Consider the following 8,021-nt stretch of genomic DNA (forward strand, 5'->3'; position numbering starts at 1 on the left):
TGGGCCTTGTTGTTGTTGTTTTTTGTTGTTGTTTAATGAATTCAGTTGCAGGTTGAACTTCTTCCTTAGTGTCATTTGTTCTTGCTTATATGCTACCTCCTGAAATGGTGGAGGGTCGACTAGTTCTTGCGGGTCCAGGGACTCTGAATTATTCCCATCTTCTCTTGATGCTCCCTGCTTCTGGCTCCAAAACCCAAAACTCACTTCCATCGAGTCGACGCCGACTCACGGGGTCCTTAGAAGACAGGGCTGAATGGAGCCTGTGATGTTCCAGGACGGTAACTGTTTACGGGAGTAGATAGCCTCATCTTTCACCAGAGGAGCGGCTGGTGGTTTTGACCGGCAGCTCTTGTGGATCGCAGCCCGCTGGGTGACCACGACGCCACCAGGGATCCCTAAGGAGCTGTGGCTGGACGGGCCGTACGAATCAACTGCACTCAATGTAAGAAAGCATTGCCATTCCGATCATCTGCACGCATGACTGGATGCCATGACGGACACCCGTATCAACCTCAGGCCCGTCTCACCCCACCCCCACGACGCTAATCGGCTTGGGGCTCTGCATCCGTCTGCTCCGGAGATGTCACGGGCCGGGGGCTCATACAGTCTTTGTCCTTCGCGTCTGGCTCCTTCCACACAGCCACGTTCTGCCGTTCAGCGCCGATATCTAGTTTCAGGCCCGCGTTCCTCCTTAGGGTGGAATCGCGTTGCACGGTGTGGTGGGCCCCTTTGTGTTTGTCCAGCCGTCTGTGGGTGGACACTGGGCTTGTTTTTCACAGAGCAGAGAGGTCAAGGCCGTGTGCGAGCTCTCACAGTCCTTTCAGCAACAGACCGGGGCGTCTGGCATCTCCTCTGTGAAGGTCACAGGCCGTACCATCCTTCCCCAGCCCTGGGCTGCCTCTTGGGGACCCCTGGGTGTGGGGGACTTTTTTTACGTGGGTTTATGAAGATTTAATATACATACGGTACAACTGACCCGCCCAAGGTGTAGAAGCCCGTGGATTGCCGTGTAGGGTCACACAACGCTTCCCAGAAAGAAAGCCAAGCCCACCCACTGCCATGCCTCACTTCTCCACCGTTCTCCCCTAAGCCCCAGCAACCACGAATCCACCACTCTGTCTCGGTGGATTTTCCAGTTCTGAGCATCGCCTACAAATGGGGTCGTAAGATTTTGGGGACTGAGGTGCACCTGACCCAAGCCGTGGTCTTTTCCACTGCCACGCACCCACGTGAACGTTGGACACGGAACGAGAGCCACCGAAGAAGAATGGACATCTATGAATCAGAGGAACATCGATAGCGCCGTGGTCCGCTAAAAGGGCAAACCTATCTGGAGAAGTCCGGCCAGAGCGCGCCTTACAGGCAAAGGGTGGCAAGACTTCATCCTCTTCCATACTTTGGAGAGACCGGTGCCCGGAGAAGGGCATCATGTTTGATCAAATGGAAGGACAGTGTGTGAGTCCGGGTTGACTAGAGAAACAAATCCATGGACACCCTATGTGTCTAAGGAAGAGCTTTATAGAAAAGAGCAATTGTCTATTGGGAAACACCCCAGCCCAGTCCAGTCCAGATCAAGTCCATAAGTCCAATATTAGCCCATGTGTCCAATACTAGTCCATACATTCCTCTTTGGACTCACGCAGCCATGCAAGGATGCCAAATGCAGGAAGATCACAGGCCAGTGGGTGGAAAGCCTTGTGGATCCAGTGGCGGTGGAAGGATCTCAGCGCTGGCCTGGGTCTCCACGTGGCTCCTCCAGCTCCATCAGTGTGTCTCCTTGTGGCTTGTCCACAGAGCAAATGTCTGTTGACAATGTCTCCCAGGGAGTATCTGTCCTGCCTCCAGTGAGCTATTTCTGTAGCTCCTCCAAATAAGGTCATCAAGCTGCAACCTGATAGACAGGCTAGACTCCACCCCTTCCCAGGTTGACAGGAGATGATGTAATTACCACAGGTAGCATAACAGGAAGGCCCTCCAGGAGGTGGGTGGGCACTGTGGCTGCTGCAGTGGGCTCAGGCACAGGCTCAATCGAGAGGATGGGGCAGGACCGTGCTGCTGTGGGTCAGAACTCACCACGGCGCCAAGTGACAACGTGTGGTCTTTGGGGTCCGATGAGCACGATGGCGTCCAGGCCCGTGGCGGTGTGTGTCCAAATGCCTTTCCTGTGCTAGGATTGGGTGGGCACCGCTCCGCGGGAAGGGTGGCCGCTGTGGTGGCCACACTGACTTGCTTGTGGATCGTCTAGTCAACAACAACAAATAACAACTCACACTCGCCGTTGACGCGTCTGCCCCGGCTCATAGCGGCCCTGCCGGGCAGAACAGTGTGGAAAACTAAACCGCGGGAAACAGGACCAGGATGCTATGCCCTAACTTCTCACAGAGGGAATCTGGAAAGCTAGTATTCCACGGTAGGAAAGTCAACACTTTGGTAAGCTAGAGGTAAAGTCCAAGTACATTATCCCGCTTTAAATATATTCCCACAGATTCTCCCCTAGCAGCTGTGCTGCCTTAAAGTGAGCACCTGGTTGATTCTGTCTCCCTATAGAAGCAGACATTCTTGTTACCTCCTCCCGCCATGGCACGCCCCCCTCACCCCCTGTCATGACTTCTCCCAGTGCAGGTGTTAGGTTTCCTCACCTGTGGGTGCAGGGACTTTACTGTGGTTACCACCCACCCTGTGACGTATGTCACTACTGGATATGCATGCCTTGTGGGCTACCTACAAATATCCCAAGACAAGAAAGACTCCCTCTCTGCGCGGACCTGGCCGCTGAGACCATGGCCGTCCCGGAAGGGAGCATGCTACCATGAAATGTGTCTGACTCCTTTCGTTGACTCCCTCTCCTATCTTCTATGACTACTCTGGTCCTTGTATATCATAACCGTACAATTGCGCCTACGGGCCCCTCAGTTGTTAGAGGCTGGTTACTCTGACAACGAGAGGCGGTTCCGAGACTGTAGCTTGTCACAGGAGCAGAAAGACCCGTGTTCCTCAACCCCCATGAAGCAGCAAGTGCTTTCAAACTTCTGTCCTGGTCTACCGCCCATCGCGTGCTCTGCTCTGCCCCCTGGGTTCAGAATGACTGGGGGTGCGGTGCAGACAGGGTGTGTGAGACCCACATGGAGGGGCCGGTTCTACCCTTCCCTGGGTGTCAGACAGCCATCTCCGAACTCAAAGAGAGATCCCGTGGCTTTTCAGAAAAAGACAGCCACCAGTGGGGGCCGAGGGAGACCCCCCTCCCCTGTCTGGATCGGCAGAGGCCACGGGGGCATCCAAGGAGCCCGGCCACTGAGGTCTGAGCAGCCAAGGGCTTCCCAGACCACAGAACAGGGCAGAGGTCAAGGGACTACGTGACTGAGGGGCTGCTGACCATGACTGTATGCTTAATGCTTTGTTTGGCTCCAGCCCCAAAGAGGAAGAGAAGCTCTCTCAGAGGGGTGGGGAACCTCCGCCCGTGGGCCACGTAAGACCTGTGTCAACCAGCCACGTCACCCGCCTCACGGAAGCACGGCAGCCCATCACGTGGCCTCAGACAGCACGCTGACTCTCGGGACCCCCCGGAGCAGGGTAGAGCTCGCTCTGTGGGTTTCTCAGACTGTTCCTCTGGACAGGAGTAGATAGAACCGTTTTTGTTTGTTGCTTTCCTCCCACAGAGCCGCTGGTGGTTTCGAACTGCTGACCTTGCAGATGGAAGCCCACTGTGTGACCACAATGGCCCTGGGCTGCTGCCCTCCCACAGTCCCCACGCAACCTCCCGGCCATCGAGCAGAAGCTGACTCATCGCACCCCTCTGGGGCAGGGTGGACCCGCCCTGTGGGTTCCTGAGACAGTCACTCTTCGCGGGAACAGAAAGTCTCTCCTTTCTCCCACCGGAGGGCTGTTGGTTTCAAGCTGCTCATGGCACTGTTATCCGTTTGTTTGGCCCGAAGATGAACGTTACCAGTATCCAAATGGCAGAAACAAGCTGCGTGCGCCACCCCTGGCTGATAGGGAGACCCTGAGAGGCCAAAGAGTTGGCCGGGAACCAATCTGAGCGGCATCGGTTTATTCTCAGGGGCTGGCTCCAGCACCCCAGCTGGTTGGATGGCAAAAAGAACCGCTATGGGGGGCGGGGGTTGTGGGGTCTCTTTATACCAGTGACAACGCGGAGGGAGACGGGCTCCCTCAGAGCATCGACACACCTGAAACACCTTGGGCCGATGCTAGGAGCCCTGGTGGCATAGTGGTGATGAGTCAGGCTGCTAACCCCGCAAGGCCAGCAGTTCAAAACCACCAGTCTCTCCTCGGGAGACAGACTGGGCTTTCTACTCCCGTAAAGACTTACAGTCTCTGAAATCCACCAGGCCGGTCCACCCTGTCCAGTAGGGTAGCAGGAGCCGGCATGGGCTTGATGGCAGGAGAACTCTGGGAAAGGGGAAGGAGCAGGCATTCTCAGTGCCTCTGGCTGTGTGGTCGGCACATGTGTTGGGGGGCGGGGGCAAATCCCCCTGGTGGGTCCAAGGACATACAGGGAATGCCTGCTTAGCTGCTGAAGGACGGCCCTTTGGAAGCCTTTACTCCCATCCGCACATTTTCTGATCCTGATCCTGGCCTGGATTCCCCAACACTCACTGCCCAGCAAGACAATGGCGGCTCACAGCAACGCTATCAGACAGCTACAACTGCCCCTGTGGGTTACCGAGAGGGCACTCTTTTTAAAAAAAAGGAAATGAAAGTTTTGTTGCAATCTAATTAGCATAGCGTGCAATTTGACCATTGAATCAAGTCCTATGAAGAAGGCCTGTCCATCATCACTCCATCAACTCTGGAACATTTCTCCCTTATTGTAGCCGCTGCTGCTGCCTTGAGAGAACAACTCGCTAAGAAGGCGGAAAGCCTCGTCTTCCTCCCCAGGTGTGGCTGGTGGTTTCGAACTGCTGCAGATCTTGTGGTTAGCAGCCTAACACGGAGGGCTCCTCACATCCCAGTCACCATGAGCATGGCGCTACAGCGGAGGACAGAACCCAGTGTGTTAGTCTGGGTGGAATAGAGAAACAAGTCCAGGGAGACGCATGTGTGTATAAGAAAGAGCTTTATACAAAAGAGCAATTGTATACTGAGAAATATCCCAGTCCAGATCAAGCCCCTAAGTCCAATATGAGCCCATATGTCCAATACTAGTGTAAGGGTTTTTGGGGCGCGAAGCGGAATTAAAGGTCCAATTGGTAAAGTTTTGAAGCAGGCTTTATTGAGAAGCTTGCGGGCGGGTTCAATAACTCACATATTGAGCTAATGAAACCGCGCGAGGGGAATTTCTGGCTGCGTTTTTATATCCCCTGGTGGCAGGCACAGCTGCATACAGGGACTTCAAAGGGAAGCGCTCATTAATTTTATCTATAGGTCCGGGATGGGTGGAATAAACACATCTTCAAGGGATGCAGGGAAGTGGTCCTTAATCTTATCTATAGGTACCGGGGCAGGTGAAGTAAACATATCTTCAAAGAACATTCTTTCTCAGGGATATCTGGTTCTCAGAACTGGTGATTTTCAGCGAGGGGAGGGGAGGCCGATATGAGGGAAATGAGTTCTGAGAACCAAGAAGGTACCGGATTCAAAATGGAGTCTCTTGTGCCAAGACCAGGCAACTAGTCCATAAATTCCTCTTCAGATTCACGCAGCCATGCAATAATGTTGAATGCAGGAAGATCACAGGCCAGTGGGTGGAAAGTCTTGTGGATCCAGTGGCGGTGGTGTGGGTCTCCACGTGGCTCCTGCAGCTCCAGGGCTCTGGCTCTAATAGCATAGTTCTACATGTCTTGTCAGCAGGGATGTCTTGCAGGGAGGAAGTGTGCACCTGGCCGCCAGGGAGCTATTTATCTCCGTGGTGCCTCCAAATGAGGTCATCAAGCTGCGACCTGATCGACAGGCTATACTCCACTCCTCCGCAAATTGACCCAGATTATGAAACTGCCACATGTAGTCCCCGAGGAGTCGGGTGCTGGTGGCATATGTTGGGTGGATGTCCGTGTCAGGTGAGAGGAGGACGAAGGGTGGAGGCGGGTCTGACCTCTGCCTTGGGTCAGGGAAGAATTGGACTGTCCTTCTTCCTCCTGAAGCCAGAGTGGGGGGGGAGGGTGTCAGTTCTGACCCCAGGCTCCTTCCTTGACCCCTCAGTGTCTCCATCGCCCGGCGACAGGCACCTGTGGTGTCCCTGCCCCTTGGCTGTGGTGAGCACTGTGTGCATGACTGTGAGGCTCCTGCTTCCCCTGGCAGGGATCTCGGAGTGGACGCTGGGGGTCAGCTGGCCATGAGCAGCAGTCGGGCCATTTCCACAGATGTCCTTGTTGTGTTGCTGGCCACTGCCGTCTGTCCCCACTCATAGCACCCCAGCCTGGAACTGCCCCTCGTAGCGATTGCAGCCTGGAGCTCTCTGGGAGGCAGATGGCCAGGCCTATCCTGTGTAGCACCTCAGGGTGGCCTCGAACTTCCGGGCTCTGGCTCAGGACCGAGCTCATGCGTGCACCCCCAGAAGGGATGGGGCGCCTTTGTTTATTCGGTGACGATCTAGGGTGCATCCCCTGGGGGTTCTGCAAGGAGCCCTGGTGGTGTTGTGTGGACACATTGTGCTGCTAACCTCAAGGCCAGCAGTTCAAAATCACCACTCGCTCCTCTGGAGAAAGACGAGGCTTCCTACCTCCATCAAGAGTGACAGTCTAAGAAATGCATGGGGCTGTCTACCCTGTCGTGTAGGGTGGCTATGAGTCAGCCTCGACATGACAGTGGGGCACCGGTGGGCTCGGATGGAGGTGAGAGAAATGAGCTGCGCAGGGAAATTGTGGTGCAGAGAAGAAATAAAGGGGTGGATCGGGGCAGGGCCCAGGTCTCAGGAGGGCTTACTCTGGAGGTGGCATCTGGGACAAAGATCCTGGTGACTATCTAGGTAAGGGCACCCCAGGTGGAGCGCACAGCCTATGCAAAGGCCCTGGGGCAGGACCTGGCCCAGAAAGGTGGAGAAGCAGCTGCGAGGGGGAGGTAGCAACATGGGCAGATGGTTTCAGGTCATGGTGAGCGCCCCGTGGTCACTGGAAGCAGGGGTAGCCCAGCCCAGAACACGTGCAGAACCCCCAGGGGATGCACCCTAGATCGTCACCGAATAAACAAAGGCGCCCCAATATATCAGAGCAGAGCCCCGTGCCCCATCTTCCCACCTCCTATTTTAACTTCACAGACTTCTCCAGCCACTATCTTGTTCTCTATGCTTCTGTGTCTCAACCCTGCCCTGGGCAAGGGGTAATGTCTCGGGTGTGCAGGAGGGGAAGTGGAGGCACGGTGGGGCGTTAGGACTCTGAGTCGAGAGAGTAACTGGGAAATCCCAGCAGCAAGGCCCTGAAGGGGCCAAGAAAGGAGCTCGGGTGGTTAGTGGGTACGCATTCAGCTGCTCGCTCCAAGGGATAAGGATGAGGTTACTTGCGCCTGTAAATTAAAAATCTCGCGATCCCGCGTTCTACTCTGCCCTAGAGGGTCGCTGTGAGTCGGAATCGACTCAATAATTGTGGGTAGTGGGTTTAACAGGTTTCACCTGGCCCAGGTGCAGAGGGCTGCTTCCAAGCATCTTCACAACTCTTCCATAGCAACCTGCTGCCGTCCCCATGGTAACTGGGGCGGGGCCCGACCCCGATCTGCAGGTCCTCTGATCTGACAGGGGCGGGGTGTCTCTTCTTAAACCAGGGTGGGAGGAATCCTCCCGCCTACCCTACTGGCCCTTTAAGAGGCTTCGCCCAGCGAGGTCCACCTCCTCCAAAGACCCCTGATTGGACCCGAGAGAGGACGAGCGCAGCCGAACTTGACGCACCGCCTGCAGCCTTCCCGGCCCCTTTCTTCGCGGCTTCGCGGCCTCTCCAGCCAATCGCTGATCGGCGCGCCGACCTTCACCTGCGTGGTCACGCCCCAGGAGGAGGCCTCATCCAATCCGCGCGCCGTGCCGGGCTTTATTAGCATGCCGGGGGCGGGGCGGGGCAGCCGGCGGAGGCGGGGCGCGG

Source organism: Echinops telfairi, unplaced genomic scaffold (assembly GCF_000313985.2).
Source record: "Echinops telfairi isolate 266 unplaced genomic scaffold, ASM31398v2 ScPeMD7_7459;HRSCAF=8497, whole genome shotgun sequence".
Lineage (NCBI taxonomy): Eukaryota > Metazoa > Chordata > Mammalia > Afrosoricida > Tenrecidae > Echinops > Echinops telfairi.